The sequence below is a fragment of the Papio anubis genome, chromosome 6, assembly GCF_008728515.1.
Source record: "Papio anubis isolate 15944 chromosome 6, Panubis1.0, whole genome shotgun sequence".
NCBI lineage: Eukaryota > Metazoa > Chordata > Mammalia > Primates > Cercopithecidae > Papio > Papio anubis.
The window spans coordinates 43,040,917-43,067,138 of record NC_044981.1 but is presented as its reverse complement, the minus strand read 5'-3'; the positions used below and the strand labels follow the sequence as shown (position 1 = coordinate 43,067,138).

Here is a 26,222-nt window from a genome sequence, read left to right as displayed (position 1 = left end):
AAGGTAAAAGTAATCCATGATACAGAAGTTAGGAGAGTGGTTCTCTCCGGGGAATAGGGCTGGGAGTTGGTATGGTGGAGTTTCTGGGTGCATGTAATGCTCTATTTTTTTATTTAGGCAGTAGTTACTTGGATGTGGTCTGTTTACAAAGATTTGTCCAACTGTAGTTAGTGTTTGTGTACTTTATACATGTTATATGCCAATAAAAGATTTTAAAATCTGTATTTTACATATATCTTGTATGATTCCATTTGTATGAAATATCCAGAAGAGGTAAATTCATACAGACAGAAATAGACTGGCAGTTGCCAGGGGCTGGGTGGACAGGAGAAAGGAGAGTGACTGCTTAAGGAATACAAGGTTTCCTTTTGGGTAGAACTAGGTAGAGGTGATGGTTACATGACATCATGAGTGCACTAAATGCCATTGAATTGTTCACTTTAAATTAGTTAATGGTCAATGTTATGCTATGTGACTTGTACCTCAAAAAAAAAATTCTATCTAGGATGGTCACCTTTTAAGGGCCATATTTTATTTTTTTCTTTTTGAGACAGGATCTCACTCTGTCACCCAGGCTGGAGTGTAGTGGCACAATCTCAGCTCACTGCAACCTCCACCTCCCAGGCTCAAGTGATCTTCCCACCTAAACCTCCCGAGTAGCTGGGACTACAGGCACACACCACCATGTCCAGCTAATTTTTGTATCTTTTTGTAGAGATGGGGTTTTGCTGTGTTGCCCAGGCTGGTCTCAAACCCCTGAGCTCAAGCAGTCACCCTCCTCAGCCTCCCGAAGTGCCAGGATTACCGGCATGAGCCACTGTGCCCAGCCTAAGAGCCATCTTTGTTGCTGTGATTCCTGTAGCTCAACAGCTTTGCCTTCCCTCACTTTTGCCATGGTTGCAGACAGCTGAGGTTGAGGGGCTCTGGTCTGAGTCCAGATAACTGAGGAGTTCCAGGATAATGCCCAGGGAGCTGTTACGAGGAAGTGGACTCAGACTTTTAAACAACCCACAACACCTCCTAGGGGTCCTTGGGCAACGGAGCCTGGGCTTGCGGAGTGCCAAGCTTTATCCAACTGCCATGTCAACACTACTCCAGAGTCAAAGACTTCCCAGGTCTTCAGCCCCATCCTCATCCCTGCCCTAGGCAGAATTGGGTCTGGAACATTTCCTCTCAGCCTTGGGAGGAAACTCACATACGAAGCAGTATGTGAGCCCTGGCTGGCGAGCGATGGCCACTCACACTGTTATCCCTTTCTTAGCAATAATGTTTAGATTCAGGAAAGAGTTCCAAGATATATATAATTCCTCATGCTGAGTAAGGGCTTCAGCCTGACTCCACAGCTGCCCCGGCTACTGCTCTCTCCAGGAATGTTATTACACCAGCACTGGCCCGGCACAAGAGATGGGGTCTCTCAATGTTCTCATTATGTGCTCTGTATTTTTCAGGTCATGTAATTCAGCTGTAAAAATTTGCCCCTGGCTGCACCTGGCATAGGAGTGGCACAGAGGGGTGAGTTTATTTTTTTAAGGTACTGTTAAAAATAAATTTAATAAGAGAAAGAGAGAGGAAAAGAGAGAGCAAGAGACTAAGACTGTGTTTAATTTGAACTATGAAGGAGAAGATATGAACCAAAGGTCTGAGATCCTGGTGCTTTGGCTGTGTGTGTGTGTGTGTGTGTGTGTGTACGCATAGGAGAATACATGTTTCTCCTGTGTAACTTAAAGCCAGCTTTGTTTATTTAACTGAGATTTTCCAGATCGTTAGTTTGTGATGTGGCTTAGTTTATACTGTGCAATATCCCATTTTAAACACACTCAGGTACATAAGTGAAATCCAACGGAGCTACTTCAATTAGTAAGAGCATGGGCAGCAATTAAGTTTAAATGAACATTTTCATGAGTCTTTTCTTCCCCTTCCTTCCCTTAGCCATGTAATTAATGAGCCTCTGAATGAACCTACTCTCTGTCCATGGGCATAGAAGATTTTGGCTCTGGAATCCAGGACATGGAGAGGAACGCAAAGGCCTCCAGGCTGCAAGCTGAGGCGCAGGTGGCTGCCTTTCCATGTTGCTCTGCGTAGGTAGAAGAAGCCTCTCCCCTTCCAACAGCCGCACCTTAGGAATAGAGGATAGGCCATGGGTGACCTTAGTATGTAAACCAAACCCCAGCACTTTTAGAGTTCTGTCCCACTTCTGACGGAGAGAAGCTGTCTGGGAGATGCCACATCGAATATTGGGCTTTCCAGACTATTTTCAATGATTTATAAGAAAAATTGGGATGTATGAAATTGGCATGTCCTGGAAAGACTGAGATGGTCCGGGTAATTAGGAGGTGGGACAGACAAGGGTAGGAGACTGATATATCAAGTTGCCCCTTTTTCTGCTTGAGCTATGTCACCAGTGTTTTGGGCATGTCTATGTCACCCGGAATCCAAGTGTCCTTGTTTTCCTCCAGACATTCTCCCAAGTGGAAACCAAGAGTGGAGGCTCAGTCCCCAGGAAGAGAAGATACAGGGCCCTGGACAGAAGGGCCTGGCTTCCAGGGGGATCCCCAACGCCGGAGACTCCTTCCCGCTGTGACCAGAAGCTGGGTCTAAGGACTCCTGAACAACCACATCCACTGGCCGGGGTCCACCCAGGCCAAGCGCAGAGCTGCGGAGGGGCCGAGGGGGCCTCTCCCGGGAAATGGAAAGCGGCTGTCTTGGAGGAACTGAAGGACCCCCCACTTCCATCTTGTGTCCCTGGCGCCTGCATGGCAGGACCCTGGAACCATGAGCCCACAACTCCTCCCCGGGTCACTGGTGGACATCAGGAGTGCCCCACGCAGCTCAGTGTTTGGATAGGGCACCCTCACGTAGCATCTCACCCACAAGCCACCCGACCATAGCTAGGACACCTGTCTTTGGCTGGCCGTCGCCTTCACCCACTCTATTTGACAGTCGGTGGACGCTGTGTCCCCTCAGAAATCAGACCGAGGGGAGCTCAGCGTTCGGCCAGACTCGGGCGCCACCTGGTGTCTGCGGGCGTCCCTGCAGGTGGACTCGAGCCCCAGGTGTCTGCTTCTGTCTTTGTTGTTCCTGCTACTTTGAGATCCAGAAAGGCTCCGTGGAGAGAGGTGGGGTCTGTCTCAATTACAGCGGCTGAGCAGGCAAGAGTTGCCTGGGGACATTCCTTGATATTCATGTCACAGGACATGCTGTGCTCTGCACGGGTTTTCACACCTCACCATGAGGCTCTCAGGCCCTCAGTCAGGATTTCAGGGGGTTTTTTGTTTTGGTTTTTAGGTAGGTAGATGGGTAGGTAAGTAGGTGGATAAGATAGATAAGAGTTTTGGGGGAAATGGACTGTTTAGGAGTGAGGCTGGGTTTCTGTCATATCTCAGCCACTTACCAGCCGTGTGATCATGGGAAAATTACTTTAATCTCTCTGAATTTCAGTTTCTTTATCTGCAAAATAGGAACAATACCCACTTTAGAGGGTTATATGAGACTTAAAATAAGTCCTGCCAAGTTCTTGACAACTAAAGGTGTTCAATAAATGTTAGTTCCTTCTTTCCTTAGCAAAGACAGTCATAGATAATAATATAGGTAATAATTAAAGTTAGTGACACAATAAGAGTAATACTAGTTTTTTCTTCCTTCCTTCCTCTTCCTTTTCCTTTCCTTTTGTTTCTTTTTCTTTCTTTTCTTTCCTTCCTTCCTTTCCTTTTCTTTCTTTCTTTTTTTCTTTTTCTTTCCTTTTTTTTTTTTTTTTTTTTTTTTTTTTTTTTGTTTTTCCTTTTCTTCTCTCTTTTGTTTTTTTGTTTTTTTTTTCTCTGTCTTTATTTTTCTCTACTTTTTTTAAGACAGGGTCTCACTGTGTCACCCAGGCTGGAGTGCAGTGGTGCAATCTCAACTCACAGCATCCTCTGCCTCCCAGGCTCAAGTGCTTCTCCTGCTTCATCCTCCCACAGGTGCATGACACCAGGGGTTCACCATGTTGCCCAGGCTGGTCTCAAACTCCTGAGCTCAAGTAATCCTGTCCACCTCAGCCTCTGAAAGTGCTAGGATTACAAGTGTGAGCCACCACACCTGGCCAGAGTGATACCAGTTTTCTCAGTGTGTGCAGTGACAGGCAGAGCAATGGCAGGGAGGAGCTCTTCATTCACACTTTCCTCCAGGCCCCTCCAGCGTTTTTCATGGCTGAGAAGGGGAGTCTGGGCTCTGTGTGGGGAGCCTGACTATACCCTCATTGAAGAGGCTAGTGGCATATTTCCATTCCAAACTGTATACAAAACTGGCTAATAAATAATCACTGTTGATCAAGCTTTGGAAAGTCCTCATCATCATTTACTGAGCACCTACTATGGGGAAGCCACATTTAAGTATTTTACCAATAGTGCCCCCATTAACTCCTGTAGCCGCCACTCGGGGTCAGTTTTATTATCCCCATTACCTAGATGAGAAAACTGGGGCTCAGGGTATCTCAAGTCACATATCTAGGAAGCAGTGAGGTTCACACAGTTCCAAATCCAATTTGCCCTCTTCCTCCTTCTTGCAACTGCCCCTCAGAGCTGAGGCATTCTCTTAGGGGTCTTCTTCTGAAAGAACAGCCTGTCCCCGAACCACCAGAAACAGCTTTCTCCACCAGCCGCAGCCCCGGCATAAATCAAGTCTAGGTTCCTGCCCATGGGTCATTGGTCGGGCTCCCAGCTGTCTTCCGGATAGTTCCTGGCGTGTGGCTATATTAAGAATGTGAACCGTAACATTAACACTTAAAAAAAAATTCAAAGAAAGAAAGAAAGGAAGAAATACCCCTAAAGAGACTCACATCAGGTCTAGCCAAGGGTCATAAATCAATGTCGGTAAATTTATAAACAGTTCATAAATGTAAGTGCTTTTCACAGGGCTGTTTGTTATTGTGTCGGGCTGAGCTGGGGGTGGGGCCGGGGGCGCAGAGAGGCACTGCATCCATTCTGTCTCCGGGTGAGGACCAGCTCAGATGGCCCCGGCAGCAGAAGGAACAGGGATGGGACCCGTCCTGGTTGAATACTCACATCCAGGTGGCCACAGCATGACGCAGGCTAGAGTGAGCTGAGAGAACCAGCCTGGATGGCAGGTGAGCTGAGCCCTGAACCTGAACTGAGATTTTGAAGACATTTACAAAAAAACAAAAAAACCCATCATAACAACTGTGTGGGGGTTTTTTCCCCCCCAGATTCCCTTTTTGCTTTTCTAAGTATTCTGCTCTTTGAAACTCTACAGGGTGCAGGGCTGAGATGAGCAGCCAAAGCGGAATCCTACAGAGTAGAGAAAAGAATTTTACACATACAGCCCCCACCCCACCCGCACACTTGATGGCACCCCCACTTCATCTCCACTCGGCCAGTTCCAGGACCCAAAGTCCAGTAACACCAACACCCAGTGACACATACTCTAAAACTGAGGATGTTGACAAGCCAGAGAGCCTGGGTTTTGTGAACAAGAAGGGAAAATATCTGGCTCCCACTGCCATCCTCTGTCACTGGGTTGCAAAGCAGCAGTATTTGGGCCCTGGAAGCTCAGAGGGCAGCTCGTGAAAAGAACTTCTTTCTGTTTCTCCATGGAGACTAGGAAACACACACTATCCTCTGCATTATCTTTGTTTCTCTCTTCTTTAGGTACCTCTTGACTCACACACATACCACTTCTCCATCGGCCCCAAACCAAGAGACCCTGTGCCTAGAAACTCTTGCGAATGGATCCTTAGGGTAGCAGACAGGGTGTGGGGTTGCCCCACGCTTCACCCCAGAAGCTTCAGCTTCTGGAGTTCCAGCTCTGGCCCAGTTCAGATGCCCTGTGGCATGTTCACCTCAACACGTCCCACCAGGTAGCTGGTTGGTAAGGGTGGAATGAGAGTAGGTATTGCCCCCTAGCCTTGGCTGCCCCCTTCCAAGCCCCAGCCTCCTACACTGTTGTTTGAGAGGATTTGGAGGCTAAGTCAAAGCTAGGCCAAGTTGTGACTTTGCTATTTATTATACTTTACAGAGTCAAGGCCCATCCATCGTTCTGGAATAGCACATAATGAAAGTAGATTCTTAGAACTGATGCCTTCTGAGAGGTTCTCCTTCCCCGATTCTGAGACACACACATTTCTATGTGTAAGTGATTATAATTCTGCACACAAAGAGGCTCTTCTTTCAGTAAGACTTTTTTTTAAAAAATGCATTTGCCCATTTATTATAACAGCTGTTCCATTATTCTATAACCTTGTCCCCCTATTTCTGACAGACCCCGGTCACTGCACCCTCTTCAAGAGGCTGCCGGGTTTGACAGAGTCGCCTTGCGCAGGCCCGTGAAAAATTCCTTAACCAACTGCACCTTTCCAGGCCAGCACTAAACAGGGATTTCATTTATTTGAAAAGTAGGTATTAAATATGTCAGATATAGGAAGTTAAATGTAATGGGCCCAATTCCACACTCGGTTCCATATGCGTAAATCCCACTGATGGAGAACAGAGTGTGGCTCGAGCAGCAAAAATGAGGTCTCAAGTCTGTGGGAGGAAATTGCGCCCTTGATGGATCTTAGCTGACATTCTAATGGACATCAAACCAAGACTGTTAAAACTGGAAGGTACCCTGAAATTCTGGGGGGTTATTTTTTTGTTTCTAAGCTTTAGGGGTTATTGCATTCCGCTGCTTCATTCCTTGTTTGTTTGCTTTTTCTTAACTCCTAGTAAACATTTGCCATTTCTCTTCAGAGCGTTTGTTTCAGCTCACCTGCACTAGAGCTGTTTCCCAAGAGGATGACCCGGTACCTGGCTAAGGAATAAGCAAACAGGTCAGAGCCTAAGTTTGGGAAAAAGCCTGAAGGTCCCTACACCCTGAGGCAACGTTCCAAGGCTTGCTGCTCACAATACGGTCCCTGGATCAGCAGCAGCAGCAGCCCAGGATGCTTGTTAGAAATGCAGCACCTCGGGCCGCACTTCAGACATTCTGAATCCAAATCTGCATTTTATCACGATCTCAGGTGATTCATGTGCCCCTTAGAGTGTGTGAAGCCCTGGATTAGAGAACAGAAATTAGACGTGACCCTTTCTTTAACAGGAATTTATCACCAGGCACTATCTCAAGAACTGTGAGAATTCGGTTCAGATGTTTGTGATAACTCTGCAGCAGTAACTGACTAGCGTGGTGGTTCTTTTCCCTGACTGGGCATTGGAATCAGCGAGGGAAGTTTTAAAAGACGTTGATGTGCAGAATTTACCCAAGAAGTTGTGATTCAACGGGTGTCTGGGAAGGGGCTGGGACATTTGTGTTTACTTAGAGTTCCTCAGGTGATTCTATTGTGCAGCCAGGGCTAAGAGGCCCTGGGGTAAAAAAATACCATCTTGAATGGTTAGACTTCTTTCTGAATGGGAGTGATGTAATTTCCGATTCACCCACCAAGCACAGCATGCTGGGCCCTGAGGATGTCACAGAAGTGGATGCCGTTATTGCTCTCCAGGGACAATTCATTGAGGAACAATAGGGCATCTGCAAGGTGAAAAAAGAGCTGTAACAGGAGATGCTGCAAAGTGTGGCTTCCAGACACAAGAGTGTTCTGGGAGGAGAGCTGAGGAGGGAAGTGCATGGCAGGAAGGTATGAAAATGGACTGAATATAGAGAGCTGGGAAGGAAGGGCATGGCAGGAAGGTATGAAAATGGACTGAGCATAGACAGCTGGGAGGGAGAGGGAAAGGCCCTCCATGACACATCCTTCTGGCACGTGTGAACTAGAAGGCACTTAGGAATCTTCTAGTTTTGCCACAGGATACCATGCTGCACTATTGACATTTTGAATCTGATCATTCTTTGTTGGGGGCTGCCCTGTGCGTTGTAGGATGTTTAACAGCATCCCTGACCCTTACCCACCAGATGCCAGTAGCATCTCCTGCCCCATCTGTGACAAACAAAAATGTCTCCAGACTTTATCAGCTGTTCCCTGGGGTCAAAAGCACCCCTGGCTGAGATGCACTGGCATAGAACAATTAAGAACAATGGTGGTAGGCCCTAGATACTGACCTGAAAGGTGCACTGAGATGTGTTAAGAATTAAAAGTTGTACAACAACACGGATGTTAGTCCTAATGAAACGGGGGGGTGTGTGTGTGTGTGTACAAGGATTGTGCCCAAACAGTGGAAGTGGTGCCTCCTCTCTTGGTGGTTAAAGCATGAATACTGGCGCTCACTAACCTGGGCTTTTTTTTTTTTGACACCGAGTCTTGCTTGCCCTGTTGCCCAGGCTGGAGTGCAATAGTGCAATCTTGGCTCACTACAACCTCCGCCTCCCGGGTTCAATCGCATCTCCTGCCTCAGCTTCCCAAGTAGCTGGGATTACAGGCATATGCCACCATGCGTGGCTAATTTTTGTATTTTCAGTAGAGACAGGGTTTCACCATCAGGCTGGTCTCGAACACCATCAAGTGATCCACCTGCCTCGGCCTCCCAAAATGCTGGGATTACTGTGCCCGGCCTGCCCTGGGCTTTTTATCCCAGCTGTGCCACCTACTACCTTCCCTGGCCAGTATCTGTAATCTCCATGTGCCTCAGTTTCTCCATCTGTAAAATGAGTCTAGCAGTGTCTATCCCAACAGGTTGTTACGAAGATTAAGTTCAGTCACTCAGTTTTGGCAAAGCATTTCTAGCAAAACCTGGCACATAGTAAGCAGTTTCTCAGTTTGAGCCATAATGAACATTATTAGCTCTCAGGAGGTAAATGGAAGGCAGGGGTAGAGGAGAGATGGAGACTTCCGGGTTTTGTTCTGTAAACTTCTGTTTGTCAGAATCCTGCACAAGGTACTTATATGTTAATTGTGTAATAACACATGCACACAAAAGAAAGAAATATTCTAGTTTAGCCTACCTCATCTTTTAAAATGAACTCTTTATGTTGGAACAATTTTAGATTCACCAAAAGTCTGCAAAGATGTGCAGAGTGTTCCTGTGTGCCTGTAACCCAGTTTCAGTTTCCCCTGGTGTTATCATTTTACATTTCCCCAGTACAATTGTCAAAACTAAGAAACATGGGTCCATTACGATTAACTAAACTCCAGACTCCATTTGGATTTCATGTGATATTTTTTTTTTTTTTAACTAATATCCTTTTTCTGTTCCAGGATCCCATCCAGAATATCACATTACATTTAGTCATCATGTCTCCCTGAGCTCTTCTTGGCTGACCGTTTCTCAGTCTTTGATTTTCATGACCTTGAAAAGTACTGGCCAGGTGTTTTGCAATATGCCCCTCAATTTTGGTGTGACGTATTCTCTTGATTAGACTAGAGTTATGGGTTTAGGTGAAAACCACAGAGGTGAAGCACCCTTCTCTTTGTACCATACCAGAGAGTACATGCTATGAACAGGACTTATCATTGCTGATGTCACTTGATCACCTGGTCAAGGTAGTGTTTGCCAGGTGATTTGTAATTTCTCTACTGTAAAGGAACTCCCCCCACCCCCTACCCTCACCACACTCTATTCTTTGGAAGCGAGTGGCTATGTGCAGTCCACACTCAAGGAAGGGGGAGATGAAGCTCCTTGTCCTCGTGAAGGAAGTATCTACACAGGATTCGGAATTCCTCTGCAGAAGATGGGTCTCTTCTCCCAGTTATTTGTTTCTTCTGTCATGTATTTATATCAGTGTGGACTCGTGGATATTTATATTAGACTTTGGCTTATAATCCAATACTGTGCTATTTATTTTGTTGTTCAAATACTTATCTCCTTTTAGATTTTCACTTTCATCAGTGGGAAGGCCCTGGATTGGGAGGGTGGAAGGCTCATTTGTGGAGCAGGGACTCCAACCCTGAGACAGATTGTGACTGGGGGTCTTTTGGTTTTTCTTGACCTCTGTAGAAGGCTGTGGCCAGTGGGAAGCAGGAAGAACAGAGGCTGTGTGACTCGTGGTAAAGGTGCAGAGAAGAAGAATGTGTGTGAGTGGGGTCCAGGCACAAGGCAGGGTGAAATTCAAGTTGTAAGAATCACGGTATATCAGTCAGGAGTTTCCAAAGTAACAGAACCAACAGTGTGTGCACGTGCATGTGTAAAGGAGCAGGGAAGATGGAGAGAGAGAGTATAAGGAATTGCTCATATGATTATGGAGGCTAAGTCCCAAGATCCACAGTGAGCACGCTGGAGACTCGGGAGAGCTGATGGTGTAAGTTCCAATCCAAAAGCCAGCAGGCTTGAGACTCGAGAAGGTTCGATGTTTCAGTTCAAGTCCAAGGGCCAAAAGAGACTAACTTCCCAGCTCAAAGCTATCAGGCAGGAGGAGTTCCCTCTCAGCCTTTTTGTTTTATTCAGGTCTTTAGCTGATTGGATGAGGCCCATGGACATTAGGCAGGGCCATCTGCTTTACTCAGTCTACTAATTCAAAAGATAATCTTATGCAGAAATGCACAGACACACTCAGAATATTATTTGACTAAATATGTCTGGCACTCCATGGCCCAGGAAAATTGACACATAAAATTCACCATCGCACACAAGGTTAGTACCTTCTCCAGCAGCGAGCCCAGTTAGAGCCTGGGGGCCACAGAGCTGGGGTTCCTTGGAAGGCCAATGCCAATGTTGCGGAAGGGAGAGCGTCACGAGTGAGGGATGTGGGCAGGAAGATCTAGATGTGCTTCTCAGCTGTACAATTCTGGGGAAATCAAGGCCATGATGTGGTTGAGCAGTTGACATTGGAAATGTAGGACTTTCTCAAGGATCATAGAACAAAGACTGTCAGAGTTGCTGGATTTTGTGTGATTCAGGGGGAGGGAGGAACAGGCATGTTGAAACCCCCAGTATTTGGGGTGGGGAATAAAACATGGTGTGAAAAACATGTAATCATAGGCTATGACATTATGAGGGGTATATCAGCCTTGCTATGATTACTCAGTCAGTCTTATACAGGGAGTCTTAAACCAAATGCACTAGTTTTCACTTCAAAGTGTGTCTTAGTATCTGTCCTGAACAGAGTCCACAGGAGTGTGGAAGACACTCACCCTCCCTCCTTGGCTTCACGGTGCCTTTGGCTCTTCGCTTCTTCCTCCACGGTCCAGCCTCTTCCTTTTCTTGACCTCCCATGAGGAGTCTCGGGCTCCCTCTGCCCCCACAGGGAAGGAAGGAGTGGGGAGAGGAGGTGCGTAGGCCTTGGATTCTGTGAGCAGACCTCTTTTGAGAGGGTCAGGCCTTTCCCTGGCCAAGCTGGCTGTGCCCAGCACAGCTTCTGGGATCATAAGAACTCCTGGGCTCTTCTTGGCCTGAGTCACATGACCCAGGGCCTCCTTCCTCTGGCCTCCTTACGTGTATTTCTCTAGGAAGATGGGGGCACAGGGTGAGGGAAGAGCACCTGTCCTTTCCACTAACACTTGTTAAACATCCTAATATTACTTTCTATTGGAAAATGAAAGGGTCCCTATTAGTTTTATAAATTGAGAGGCAGAAAGGACAGCTCTACAAAATCTTCTTGGCTAGGGGTCATGTGCCTAGAGTCTGTCTATAGGGTTAAATGAGGCCAGGTAGGCCAGGAGCAGTGGCTCATGCCCATAATCCTGGCACTTCAGGAGGCCGAGGCAGGCAGATAGCTTAAGTCCAGGAGTTCGAGCCTGGGCAACATGGTGAAACCCCATGTCTACTCCAAGAAAATACAAAAATTAGCCAGGTGTGATGGCATAAGCCTGGAGTCCCAGCTACTCAGGAGGCTAAGGTGGGAGGATTGCTTGAGCCTGGGAGGCAGAGGTTGCAGTAGGCCAAGATCACGCCACTGCACTCCAGCCTGGGCAACAGAGTGAGACCCTGTCTTTAAAAAAAAAAAAGAAAAAGGAAAAATGAGGCCAGGTATGTTAATAATCGTACTTCTTCATTGGAGTTGTTCAGATTATCTTTGGGTGGCAGAAGAAGGAGTTGTGGAATTTTTATATTTATCAGTAGGTGAAATGGATTACAAATCAGTGTGAAAGCTGAGACCCAGCTCAACCTTTGGGTTTGGGCAGGTGCAGGAACAGGCCTGGTATTGAGGGGATCTTGGTCAAGGTCACACCTAAAGGTCCTCTTGAGGTGTCCTTCCAGCTAACTTGAAGCTGTGGGCTTCTCCAAGACTTCTCCGCACGTGGTCTGGCTGGTCAAGGCAAGAATAACTCATAGTGGAAGAAGAGGTGAGTCAAAGACAAATAGTGTCCAGGAGTGGAGAGAGCAGACAGCCTGACCACAAGCAGGTCCCCCGGGGCAACTTCAGACTCCCACGCGCTGCTGGGAGAGCCTTCCTGGAAGCTGAAATCCTCTGGCCAGGAAATTTTTTGAAAAATAACTAAATGAACCACATGTGGATCTGGGACTCAGACTATCAAAGAGGAAGAGGAGGAGGGGTGAGAAAGGCCAAGAAGAGGCTGGGATGCACATGCACTATCCACAGAGCAGCTCCTGGAAACCACAGTGGAGGACATGTCAATGGGAGCACACTCTCGAGCACAGGAGGGAACCCAGCCTGGCTACCTCCAGCTAAGGGGGGCTTCCTCTGCCCAGCAGTCCTGTTGGGAGAAGGAGCAGGGAGATCCTTGGGTTTCTATGCCAGGCAAGAGAGGCTGAAGCCACCAGGAACAGGCACAAGGGAAATCCTCATGGGCTGACTCTGTTTCCAACAGTAGGCTGTGCCAGGGGCTACAGGGGACACGGCAGACACAGTCCCTGCCCTCAAGGAGCAACTGTCTTTTTGAGGAGAGAAGCCTAGTTTCAGAAGTAGCACAGTCTGGTGACCCAAAGCATGGACTGAAGCTCAGCTCAGCCATTTATGGGTTGTGTTAAGCACCTGCAGAGGTGTTATCATCATTATCCTCACACTGCATATGAAGAAAAAGACGAGGAGAGATCCAAGAAACATTTCAAAAGAATAACTGGAGATCATGAAGAGTTGTCAGGACACAAGGAATGGAAAGAGGACAAAGACAACTCTATGAGTAACCTAAATGGACTGCAGAGAGCCCTGTCACCATTGACACAAATCTGGCTGTGAAGGGAAAGATTCTTCTGCAAAACAAGCAGATCTCAGTCTCTTGGGACACTCTGAATGTCCTATCAGGCATCTTGGCATTTGTCCTCACCTTTACTTTTCAGGCCAAGACCACCCAGAGGACACCCCCTGTTGGCGCCTGGGTGGGATGCTTGAGTGTCTGGGAAACCTGCCTGCTACCCCTGTACCATCATTCCTTGGGAAGTTGTCCCAAGGCTGAATCTGTTGTGGAACCTACAGCTTCAGCAGGGCTGCGTCCCCTTCCTCTGTTCCTGTCTCAGGAAGGAGGACCCAGATCTGTTCAGGATCTGAAGATTGTGCCATCTTCTCATCCATCCTCTCTTCATCCCAGGAAGGCTAGCTTTGAAGACCCAAGATGACCCCAGGCTACCACAGCCCCCAGGCTCAGGCTAGAAAAGAAAATAACCCTCCATGTCTGTCAATCAGAAACACGCAGGAAGCCCTGGAGGCCCCAGGAAGTGCCAGGAGCAGCAGGTCTTGACAGAAATATCTGCACATATAGCTCCCAGTGGGTTTGATCTGATGTTGCTACTACAATTCCAGATCCTACAAAGGCCCTAAAGAGAGATGCAAGTTACCATGTCTCTCATGGGACAATTTTTTAATTGGCAGAGCTGAGGGGAACTATTCCTTGTGTCTTTGCCCAACTCCATCTTTTTCTCTTTTGTTCTTAATTTTTTAACTCTGGCCCTGGTGAACGTTTGTGGTAGAAGTTTCTAACAATAGCAACCACATCAGTGATCATGGCTACCAGTTATTAAACACCTCCCTCTACAAACCACCTTCTGGGCTGGGTGCTTTACGGGTATTATTTCTAATCCAGACAATAACCATGCCCAGTAGGTGATATTCTTCCCATTTTACAGACGTGGAAATTAAGCAGAGACAACAGAATTCACATACAAAGACTTCTGACTCTGGAATTATCAAACATGGAATATTACTGTTTTCAATAAACAGAAGAGCGTCTTTAAAATATGAGTAAAGGGTAAGCCTATTTGTGAAAGAACAGAATGGAACTTCTAGAAAGTGAAAGTCTAGACATAAAATAAAACAGAAATTTAAAACTCAGGAGAGATGACCAGGCGCAGTGGCTCGTGTCTGTAATCCCAGCACTTTGGGAGCCCAAGGCAGGCAGATCACCTGAGGTCAGAAGTTCGAGACCAGCCTCGCTAACATGGTAAAACCCATTTCTACTAAAAACACAAAAAATTAGCCAGGTGTGGTGGTGGGCTCCTGTAATCCCAGCTATTTGGGAGGCTGAGGCAGGAGAATGGCATGAACCTGGGAGGCGGAGGTTGCAGTGAGCAGAGATTGCACTACTACACTCCAGCCTGGGCAACAAGAACGAAACTCCATCTCAAAAACAACAACAACAACAACAACTCAGGAGAGACTTTGTGAACTGGAGGATAGAACTGGAGAAATGATCTAGAACGTAGCCCAGAGAGATAAAGAGATGGAAAACGTAAAAGAGATTAAAAGCCATGGAGAATAAAGTAAGATGGTCTAGTGTGTAATCAGAGTTTCAAACAGTGAGGGAAGAGGGAAGGGGCCTGAGGCAGTTTGAAGGCCTAACGGCTGAGAATTTCCTAGAATTGATGACTACTACCAGTCCACAGATTAAGAATTTGAGCTGAGTCCTGAAGATGGAAAGCGTGGACTTTGGATGCTCACAATGCGTTGTGTGAGAAGCAGTTTGTCTGCAGAGGGTGCTGGGAGGGCGGCACCCTAGGAACTGGCCTTCTGGGACAGAGAGCAGATCCAGAGCCACGAGGGGACTTTGGGGGAATGTGCACAGCACAAAGCTGAGCCCTGCCTCCCGGAGGAGGAACATCAGGAAAATCTGCCCTACCCCTGGATGACACGGCAAGAAGAGCAGGGTGGTTCTGTGCTGTCATTTGGAGGCATTTCTGGGAAAGGGAGAGAAGGGACGTTAATATGCCCATTGTATGGATTAGGGAATCAAGCACAAACAACAGAGTTTCATCAAGAAAGTGAGCAGCAGCCAGGATCAGAGCTCTCTCCTCTGGTCCCCAGGGCAGGCCCCTCAGGGTAACTAACAGATTCTCCGTTCACCTGTTTGGCAGTCAGCCAAAGCAATGGATGGAGCCACTGGCATCGTTTCCAGCCCTGATGGGATTTTCAGAAGCAAAAGCAAACAAAGGACACTGCTGTGCCACACTCGCTCCCAGACCCAGGTCTGCATCCCTTCCCCACAGGCAAAGTCCTAATTACCTCTGGCTGTCTCAACCTGATGACTTAGACCCCACTGGGGCAGTGTTGTCACATCTGTGTGACGTGCACATGAGTCAATTTAGGAGCAGCAGAGCTATCACTGGAAACCGAAAACAAGTCTGACACATACTGTCCTAAGCGCGATGTGGTGAAACAGCAGACAGAGCCCCACGGCGCCAAACTGTCTGCCTGGTCCCCACCTCCGCCTCCCCTCTACCTTCGCCTTGGTCGTTCCAGGAGAGCAGGAGACAGTGTTGGTTGTGGTTCAGCTTTCCAGCTCCTCCAAACTCTAATTCCAGGTCTCTGACTTTCACAAGGTATTTAATACCGCTAAGCCTCGGTGTTCTCACCTGTACAATGGAGTCTGTACTACCTCTTGGAATTAAACAAGACTACGTGTTTTGGTACATTTATCAATAAGTGACAAATATAGTTATCAGACTTATTTCTAATAATCTCATATGATGATTGAGTTAAATAGCCAAAGAATTAAAGTTGTTTGTAATTATATGTGTTTCTTTTGGCTTAAGGTTTTAAAAAGAGGACTTAGAGAATTGTCATAGCATTTCAAAATGAAGTAGCAAGAACAACGAAAGAAAGAATAAAAATGCCAAACTGGGTGGGGAGTGGGGAGTAAATTAGAGGTTTCACTTCCTTTAGATCCATATATGACAGTGATTCTCAACTGGGGGCAGCCCACCCTTTTTCTGAGTCCCAAAGACTTTTTTTTCTTCTTTTTTTTTTTTTTTTTGGAGACAGAATCTCACTCTGTCCCTCAGGCTGGAGCACAGTGACATGATCTTGGCTCACTGCAACCTCCATCTCCTGGGTTTAAGCAATTCTCCTGCCTCAGCCTCCTGAGTAGCTGGGATGACAGGGTCCCACCACCACACCTGGCTCATTTTTTGTATTTTTAGTAGAGACAGGGTTTCACCATGTTGGCCAGGCTGGTCTTGAACTCCTGACCTCAGGTGATCCACCTACTTTGGCCTCCCAAAGTGCTAGGATTACAGGCGTGAGCCACTGTACCCGGCCCCAAAGATTTTCCTACTATTTTGCCACATTCTGGATTTCCTTTTTCTGCTGTGCTAAATTTGGCTTAGAGCATTGAGAGTAGAGATGGCAGGGCCCTGGCAGGAGATATGATGGTGTTTGGATGTATAATAGAGAACAAAGGTGTGGTTAGACAGATGGCCCAACCCAGAGTCTGTCTGAATCTAAGGGATGAGACCCCACTGTGCCCTGTGCCACCTTCTGCACGACCACAGCTGTGACTGCTGAAATTCAAAAGCGTATCACAGACCAAATAAGGCTGGGAAATCCTGGTCTACATGTTTGAAGAGCAGGCACCGTGGGTGGTCCAAAGGGATCTAGCAGGAACATGACAATGGGAAAAGAAGGAAAGGGAAAATTAGATTCAATCAAAGGCATATAACTGCGAATGGTGAGTTCGTTCTATTTGGCTGCAGTATAACCCCTCTAGGGAAGACGGTGGAGCTTGAGTCATTTAAACTCTGGCTGGGAAAAGTCGTGGAGGATGTACAACAGACAAAGCTGGAGTTTGGATCAGTCTGGTGGTAGGACCAGAAGACCCAATAGACGACTTGACTCGACATGGCTCTGCTTCGCCAGACATTCCCCCCTGCCGTCAGATTCTGCTGAGGGGCTGACTCAGGCCCAGCTGATGAACAGCGCCTGGACACATGGGCATGGATGTGTGTGTAAAGCGAAGTGTTTTCCAAGTCGTCATCGCCTCGTTTCCTCAGACTGGGATGTTTGAAAAGTTAGCATGTTCAGTCTCATAAGAAATTTCACATTTCTTGCAAAGAGTTTGTTTTATGGGGGAAAAAAATAGCAGCAGGGGAAGAATATTCCATTTGGGTTTGCAGGAAATGATCTTTTTAATTAGAAGGCTGCCGCACATTTCAGATTTTCCAACAGTGCTTAAGTTCACTGCCGTCATATGTATGTGTGTGTTTTTATAAAAGCACACTGCTATTAATCATTTGTTTTTCCTAGAAAGTACTGGTTAAGGTGTGATTTCTGTGAAATTAGGTTATTTTGTGTCATCCATGTGATCAAGATTTGGTTACATGTTATATTCTGTGTGGTTTGGTTCATAAAGGTACTTGAAGCCAGGAACCATCATATAAACTTGGTATAAACTCAGTTTTTACATTCAATATCATCCATACCTAGCACCATGCTGGGTAAATAGAGAGTGCTCAATAATTGCATGTTGATTGATTGATTTGGTAAGTTGCCCAAAGTAATAATCTTTCCAGGGTCTATGCAGGGAGCAATGGGTGGTTAAATTCAAGCCATTTTTTCAAAACCAGTTTGCTTTGCATTTCAAAAAACACAGGAATCCAATGTGAAGAGAAGAAACAAACCAGATTTTACATAAAAAGACCTTGATTCAAAGACCACCCTTCTCATGGCTCATCAAAGGACCTATGCAACATCCTGCCAGACTGCCCTGCCTTGGTTTCTAGATCTATGAAATGGGGGAGCTGCATGCACCCGATGACTCCTATGGCTCCTCCTAACCGTACAAAACATTGCCATGCCCAGCAACAGCCAGAGCCAAGTTGCCTGGTTATATTGTCCTGCCACTGCCCAGGAGTAATAATGGGTAACACCACTGCTGTTTGAAAGATGAAACTATTCTCATAAAGAAGCAGACAAGTTATCCAGGGAGGTGTGCCAGCACAGCAGAGCAAAGATGAGTCAGGAATAAGGACACCTGGGGTCTGGTTCTAATTCTGTTTCTGACCTGATTTTCGATATGATCTTTGACAAGTTGTTCAACATGTGTCTGGACCAAATGTTATACAAACATAAAGGGACATTCTGACCATTATTATCAGCAGTAATTCATTGAGGTTACATTTGTCTGTCTGCTTCTTTTTGTTTGTTTAGCTATCCTCAGCCATCTTGTTCCCCTAAGGATTTAGGACAGCTTAAAAATGAGGTAACTCTCTAGAGAAAATCCCCCAAATCAGACCCTTTTATCTGACTCCCTCAGTATTTTGATGCTGGTCATTAAGAAGACAATGAGCCTGGAGTCTCCTGTTCCAGTCCTGGTCCTGCTAACCCATTAGCCATGTAACTTGGGGAAAATCACTTCACTCCTCTGGAACTTGGGGGCTGTGGTTTAAAAACGTGTCCACAGGCTGGATGTGTTGGCTCACGACTGTAATCCCAGCACTGTGGGAGGCCGAGGTAGGTGGATCACTTGAGATCTGGAGTTGAAGACCAGCCTGGCCAACATGGTGAAACCTTGTCTCTACTAAAAAAAAATACAAATATTAGCCAGGTGTGGTGGCAGGCACCTGTAATCCCAGATACTCAGGAGCCTGAGGCAGGGAGAATTGCTTGAACCTGGGAGGTGGATGTTGCAGTGAGCCGAGATCACGCCGCTGCACTCCAGCCTGGGCAACACAGCGTGACTCCATCTTGGGGAAAAAAAAAAGTCCACAAATTCTTTACATTCTTCTCATAAAGAGAGGACGCCTAATTCCCTCTCTCTTTGAACACAGCATCCTCAAGGACTCACTTCTAACTAATTGAAATACACAGTTTGGCAGAAGTGACCTTGCATGATGTCTAAGGCTAGGCCTGGTGCCCTTTCTCGGAACACACACCTTTGGAGTCCCCAGCCATATGGAGGAGTCAGGCGACTCTGAACCCACCCTGCTAGAGAGACCACTTAGAGATAGAGCGAGATACCCGAGGGGCCCCAGCCATTCAAGTTTCCCTTCCTGGCTGCCAGGCATGTCAGTGAAGCAGCCTTCAGGATGACCCTGGCCACAGGCATCGTCTGGCTGTAAGTTATGAAGAGGTGCCGATCAGCTAAGCTGCTCCCAAATTCCTGGCACACAGAAACTGTGAGAGATGACAAATGATTGGTGTAGTTTTAAGCCACTGAGTCTTGGGGTAATTTGTTGAGCAGCAATAGATACCTGAAATGGACATTTTCCATCATCTCCTCTAGAAGGAACCCCTGAACTCAGTGTTAGGAGGCCTCGGGCAGCCCCACATGCATCCTGGGACGTGTTTCTATTACCAGAACTCACATCCCATTATCTTCCTGAAACAGACACGGAAGTGCAAGGAGCTGGAGATTCCTAACTTTGACACTGTAAATAGACGAACCTTTCGCCTATCCTTGTACTTCCCAAGAGCGTAAATTACACAACCTGGAACCCTCAAGTTGACGAAGCATTTTGAACTCCTTGGAAGGCCCTGTTTAAATTCAAGTCATACCATGATGCATCTTCCATACAAAAGCCCTATATGGCTTCAGCACTCTCCCAGGAGGCAACAGTCAGAAAAGGCCAGGTTCCTGTTCTCCAGCTCATGCTCCCCTTCCTCCTGCTTAGACCAGTCACCTCACTGGCCACTGCTCCGAGCCCCACCTTGCCTATAATAGTGGTGGGTTGGTCAGCATACTCTCAGTCCCGTGCCAACTGTAGGATGCTGCAAACCTATGAGGCTAGGGTGTGAAAAAGACAAAAAGAAGAAAAGATAGAATCTCTGCCTTCCGAGTTTCTAACCCAGTGAAGAGGCAGCCCCAAGCACTGCAGAAATTAGAAGACAACAGGCAATTTAATTTTTAGTTGGCTGGGGTGGGGCAGATTTTAAGACAGGCACAGCTGTAGAATCTGAAGGCCTCAGAGAGAGTAGCAGAAAATTCACTTTCTCCAGCTACTCTTTTTTTTTTTTTCAACCTTTACTTTAGAATCAGGAGGTACATGTGCAGGTTTGTTACAAAGGTATATTGTGTGATGCTGAGGTCTGTAGTACGAATGAATCCATCACCCAAGCGGTAAGCATGGTAACCAGCAGGTAGTTTTTCAGCCCTTCCCCCATCCCTTTCTCCCCACAGTAGTCCCCAGTGTCTGTTGTTCCCATCCTTATGTCCATGTGTAGCCAGTGTTCAGCTCCCCCTTATAAATGAGAATGTATGGTGTTTGGTTTTCTGTTTCTGTGTTAGTTTGCTTAGGAAAATGGCCTCCAACTGCATCCATGTTGCTGCAAAGGACAAGATTTTGTTCTTTTTTATGGCTGCGTAGTATTCTATGATGTATACGTACTACATTTTCTTTACCTAGTCCATCATTGGAGAGAATCTGGGTTGATTCCATGTCTTTTCTATCATAAATAGCATCTTCAGCTACTCTTGAAGGATGGTGCTATTGGTTGGATGTTTGTGAACTCTTAAAATGTACATGTTGATGCCTAATTTCCAATGTGGTAGCCTTTGGGAGGTAATTAGATCGTGAGGATGGAGCCCTCCTAATGAGATTAGTGCCCTTATAAGCAGAGAGACAAGAAAGATGATACCTTTCTTCACCATATGAAGATGGAATGAAAAGTCAGCTGTCTGTAAACTGGGACAATAACTCTCACTAGACACTGACTCTGTCAGCACCCAGGTATGGATTTCCCAGCCTCCAAACTATGAGAAATAAATATTTGTTGTTTAAACCGCCCCAGTCAATGGTACCTGTTATAGCAGGATGAACAAAGACAAATGGTGTAACAGTAAAATGCTTAGTTGCAAACAACAGAATCCATTGAGTTCATTAAGGGAAAATATAAGACTCCTGGAGAGCTCACAAAATGTCCAGGAGAACCAGATGTTGAAGCTATTAGCCATAAGCAGTGTCCAACCAAACAAAGGAGTTTCTTAAAGATCTCCCCGTCCCCTACCACTGCCACTTGGCAGCTAGGAACCCCTGCACTGCAAACCAGAAGCTGGATCCCTTCTATGTCCTCAGGAACCAAATATCTCTGCTAGCCCCTTGCCACCCAAACTGAATTCTGTTGTGGACACGTCACAGTGTAATACATGACAAAGGGGTCTAGAGATGTAAGTCTTCTAGTTTCTCCCTTCATAATGTGGGGTTTGTAGTGTGGGGGATATCTGAAATGCAGGGAGGGTATGCAGAGATGGGTCCCCGCAGGTGACAAATGTCCCCCAAAGATGGGTAGAGTTAGAATAAGCACAGGATGGAGGCGAAGCTGAGGGGTAAGGGGGCAAATGTGAAGGAGGGTCTGGGGCAAGGAGTCTGGGACAGGAGATTTACTCGCCTAACTGGTGCAGAGAGGCAGGCGGAGTGGCTGCGGGCACAGAGAAGGGCAGGCAGACTGATGGACCACGAGCCCCCATCTCAAGATGCCTGTCGCCTGGCTGTCTGCGCCCCTTCCTCCTGGCTCACACCAGCCCCGCTCAGTCGTTTGGAAGCAGCCTTCCTTCACAGAGCTGGCGGTTCGCAGTTGGCAGGGAGCACCCTGCCTTCTCTCAACAGCCGTCCGTCTTCTTGTCTTCCCCTTTCCAACAGGGTGAATACATTTCTCTTCTGCTGTGCATGCCAACATACCTCGAATTTGCTGGCAGCAGCCACTTCTCATGTGTTGGTTTTGGAATCCTTTAGGAGTTTGTCCTATTTCTCTTCCATCTGGGCTAGAAACATGCCAACCAGGATTTCTCTAGATTTTTTTTTTCTTAACCCTGGGCTGTAACCCAAGGGAGCATGCATCTGGACCCCTTAGGTCTCAAGCTCCATCTCTGCCTCTGGCGCCCCTCCCCCTCCACACCCCTCTCTGGGCAGCCAGGCAGTCAGGCCTTGTAGGTGGAGCCTCGACTTGTGACCCCCTCGAACTTAGTGCTCAGAGACCCGGTGATCACAAATGGACATCTGAGCTTCCACTGGAAATTGGTAATATATATTCTTGGCAGCAATAAGGACAGGCTGTGAAAATTCTTTTCGTGTTGGACTTCTTTTAAGGAGTGGAGTTTTGTTTTAGCCTATTCACAGGCAGTGGAAGTTGGTGGGGGTTGTGTAATGGGAAAACCAGGCTAGAACTGGAGATGTTCAAGGATGGCAGGTGGAACCCATGGCCATGTGTCCCACGGACATCAGTGCCTGCCACCTTGGAGGTGACCAACAATTATTTGCTGCATAGAAGGCTGGATAATGTAGAGGAGAAAGCAATGCATGGTAGCACTTCAACCTCACCGTATTAGACCCACTCCTTAGCAACTGAAAAGAAACACCCTGGGGACACAGAGACAGTTGCTCATGCTGAACCCTCAAACGGCTCCTCATCAAGTGAGTATAAAGTCCAGATTTCTTGGGCTGGCTGAATAAGCTCTTCCATGGTCTACGCCCAGCCTGTGCCTCTAGCCACAGAGCTCTGCCATCCCCCCACACCTCACCAACTACCTTGGGCTCTCCTGAGCCCCCTCCAGTCTGCGCCTTCACTCACGTTGTTTCTCTGCCTGGAGAGTCTTCTCTGTCCTCTCGTCCCCCCAGTCAATAAACACAGAGTTCCTGTTTTAAGGGCAACTCAGGTTTTATCTTCTCTGCAAAACGTTTCTCTATGCCAGTGAGCTGAAAACTTATTTCCACACATACATAAAAACCTGCATACTGATGTTGATAGCAACTTAATTCATAATTGCCCAAACTTGGAAACCACAAGATGTTCCAAGCGGTGAATGGATAAATAAACTATGCTGCATCCAGACAATGGAATATTATTGAGCACTAACAAAAAATGAGCTATCAAGCCATGAAAGGCGTGGAGGAACCTTGAATGCACGTTACTAAGAGAAAGATGCCAATCTGAAAAAGCTATAAACTGTATGATTTCAACTAGATGACATTCTGGAAAAGGCAAAACTGTGGAGACAGTAAAAAGATCAGTAGTTGCCAGGGGTTAAGGGGATGGGGGGTGGGGGGAATTGGCAGAACACTGAGGATTTTTAGGGAAGTGAGAATACTCTGTATGATACTATAATGATGGATATATGTCATTGTACATTTGTTAAAGACCATTAAATGTACAACACCAGGAGTGAATCTTAATATAAACTATGGACTTTGGGTGATAGTGATGTATCCATGTAGGTTCATCCATTGTAACGAATGTAGCACTCCAGTGGGGGCTGTTGACAGTGAGGGAGGCTATGTGTGTGAGGGGGTAGGGGGTATATGGGAACTTTGTACCTTCAGCTCAGGATCTATGTGAATTTAGAACTCTAAAAAACAAAGCCTATATAAAACAAACAAACACACATCAAAAAACCTGTCTTTCTCTAGGCAGTTGCCCTACTCACCTCCCTGCAACTGGCCCTCCCTTTTTTGGTTCCTCCACCCCTGCACTGTTATGGTCAGAGCCTTTGTAGCAATGCATTAAGCCTCTCGGTGTCTGGGCCTGTTTGCTTCCACTCCACCGGGACCAGAGAGCGAGAGCACGGCATATTCATTCCTGCATCCCCAGAGCCTGGACTGCTTTTTGGCCCCTGGCAGTTTAATGTTTGTTGAACGAATGATCCATGTTGTTGATAATCTACTAGGTGCCAAACATCCCTTCCCCTCGCTCCTGACTGATCATGTTCCCCTTCTCTGCTGGTTTGCTTCCTTCCGCCTGCACAGGAGTTAAAAGAAATCTTCTCTTGCCCTGCTGTCCTATGTAGTTCTTGCCATATTTTTGCCCTAACACAGGTGAATTTCTCATAAGGAAGCCCCGTCCACACTGTTGACATTTCCTGATGGCCCGCTCATGATTCCCTGCCACCTGGCTTGAATTCAGCTGCAGCCCTGCTGGGCATGGTTTATGCTGCTCGCCTGGGTTCACAGCCTCCATCCTGAATCCCTGAATCGCTCATCCCAACCCCCAACTTTACTCCCCATCTGCCTCTGCCTCACTCGCCCAGCTGTCTTCCCGTTTGTGGCCTCACCTTACCCTTGGTCCAGCAGCTGGGCATGAATTCTTAGTCTTTCACTTTGCTCCTTGTGCTTCCCCAGGGCAAATATCCCACCCATAGGAGGCCAGTCTGTTTGGTGTGACCCCATAAACAGGCTCCTCTAAGCTGCCCAACCCTGAAAACAGGACACTGGAGCTCTGCCCTAAGGCTGTGCTCCCCAAGAGCTCCTCTGATTCCTACTTCAACAAAGTAAGGCCCATTTCCAGGACACTCGTACTCACATCTCTGCAAGATTGGGTGCTATTAGCCTCTCTCTCCTGACCAACCCTATGATAAGGGTAGCCATGGAGCAATAAGCGAGAGGTACTGATATGAGTTTATTTTATTTTATTTTATTTATTTTTGAGATGGAGTCTCGTTCTGTCACCTACGCTGGAGTAGACTGGCGTGATCTTGGCTCACTGCAACCTCCGTCTCCCAGGTTCAAGCGATTCTCCTGCCTCAGCCTCCCAAATAGCTGGGACTACAGGAGTGCACCACCACACCCAGCTAAGTTTTTTGGTATTTTTTTTAGTAGAGATGGGGTTTCACCATCTTGGCCAGGCTGGTCTCGAACTCCTGACCTCAAGTGATCTGCCCGCCTCAGCCTCCCAAAGTGCTGGGATTACAGGCATGAACCACAGCGCCCCCGTGACATGAGTTTATTTAGGTGTGTCTTAGGCGCGGTACTCCGTTCTGGGACACAGCAAGAGAGTATGGACCACTTACTTGTCACAAGAAACCCAGCTCTATGGACAGATAGTAAATCCAGAAAAAAAAAAAAAAAAAAAGCCCTGGCCTACTCCAGAATGTATTCATTCTGTCTTCACAGAATGTATCAACTTTCAAAGTGTACATACCTTTTAACCCTTTCACTCAGCAGTTCCAACTCTAGAATTCTACTCCATTGAAATACACATATCCATAAAGGTATGCGCACAAAGATATTCTGTTACAGTGAAATGTTTGGAATAACCTACTTGTCCATTGGGTTATATAAATTGAGCTAAATGCATGCAGTGGAATACTGGGCAGCCATTAAAACAATGAGGTAGATCTACATGTCATAATGGGAAGAGATTTCCAAGATACAATGTAAATCAGGGGTTATCAAACTAAGCACCATAAGCTGAATCCAGCCTGCCACCTGTTTTTAAATAGCCTGTAAGCTAAGAATGGTTCCCCCATTTCAAATGGTTGAAATAAAAAGAACAATATTTCATGACCCATGAAAATTACATGAAATCTAAATTTCAATGCCCACAAATAAAGTTTTATTGGAACACAGCCATGTCCATTGATTCCCGTATGGTCTACAGCTGCTTTTACACTGCAACAGCAGAGTTCAACGCATGTGACAGAGACCATGGGGTTCACAAATGCAGAAATATTCGCTTTCCAGCCCTTCACAGAAAGAGTTTGCCAGTCTCTCTGCTCTCCAGTCTTGGTGAGAAGATACAACAAGAAGTTGGCCATCTGCGACCAGTAAGAAGACCTTCACCAGAACCCGACCATGCTGGCACCTGACCTCAGCCTTCCAGCCTCCAGAGCTGGGAGAGATACCTTTCTGTTGTGTATAAGCCAAAAAAAGTACAGAAAGAAAAAAAAAAGAGGCCTCACCCTAAACTGTTAACAATGTTTCCCTATGAAAGAGGAGCAGAACTGGAGAGGGGTAGATAGGAGATGTTTTATTATTTATGCCTATATTTGTTTCATTTGGATACTGAATATATATATATATTTATATTCTTATTTGTGGCAGCTATATTCTATAAAATTAGCACAAGCACTGGAATAGCAAATACTGAACCATTGCTTCCAGGGGAAATACAAGGGTAGGCTCCTGTGAGCCTCTGGTCACAACATTTTGTCAACGGATCAATACATAACCTTGTTTCAGTGTGTTTCTGTTTAAACACATCTTACTTTCTGTAAGACACATCACAGCCTTCTTTGGCGCAGGAACACAGACAGCTCGTCAGTGCTATGTTTAGGGGCCATTTTAAACAGTGAAGTCACCAACGAACAGCACAAAAATGTGAAAAATGTGGCACTTGAATAGACCACAGAAAGAACTCTTATTTACCGTTTGAGAGCTGGAACAGAAAGCAGAGCTTCACCTTGTTTGTCCCCAGCTGGAAATGCACCCACCGGTTGGGTGACTCAAATTTTTCATTCCTCTACCCATGTCCGAGAATGACTGCAAAAGCAC

The 26,222-nt window shown here is 46.6% G+C and overlaps 1 long non-coding RNA gene across 1 annotated transcript; it reads right to left on the bottom strand.

Annotated features, from left to right (window-relative positions):
• Window positions 1-783: 783 nt before the first annotated feature.
• Window positions 784-11,600, bottom strand: LOC116275285. The gene is made up of 3 exons (XR_004184283.1): window positions 10,988-11,600; window positions 3,392-3,447; window positions 784-2,116 (listed from the first exon to the last, which is right to left on the bottom strand). It is a non-coding gene; the product is annotated as an uncharacterized LOC116275285 (long non-coding RNA).
• Window positions 11,601-26,222: the final 14,622 nt, after the last annotated feature.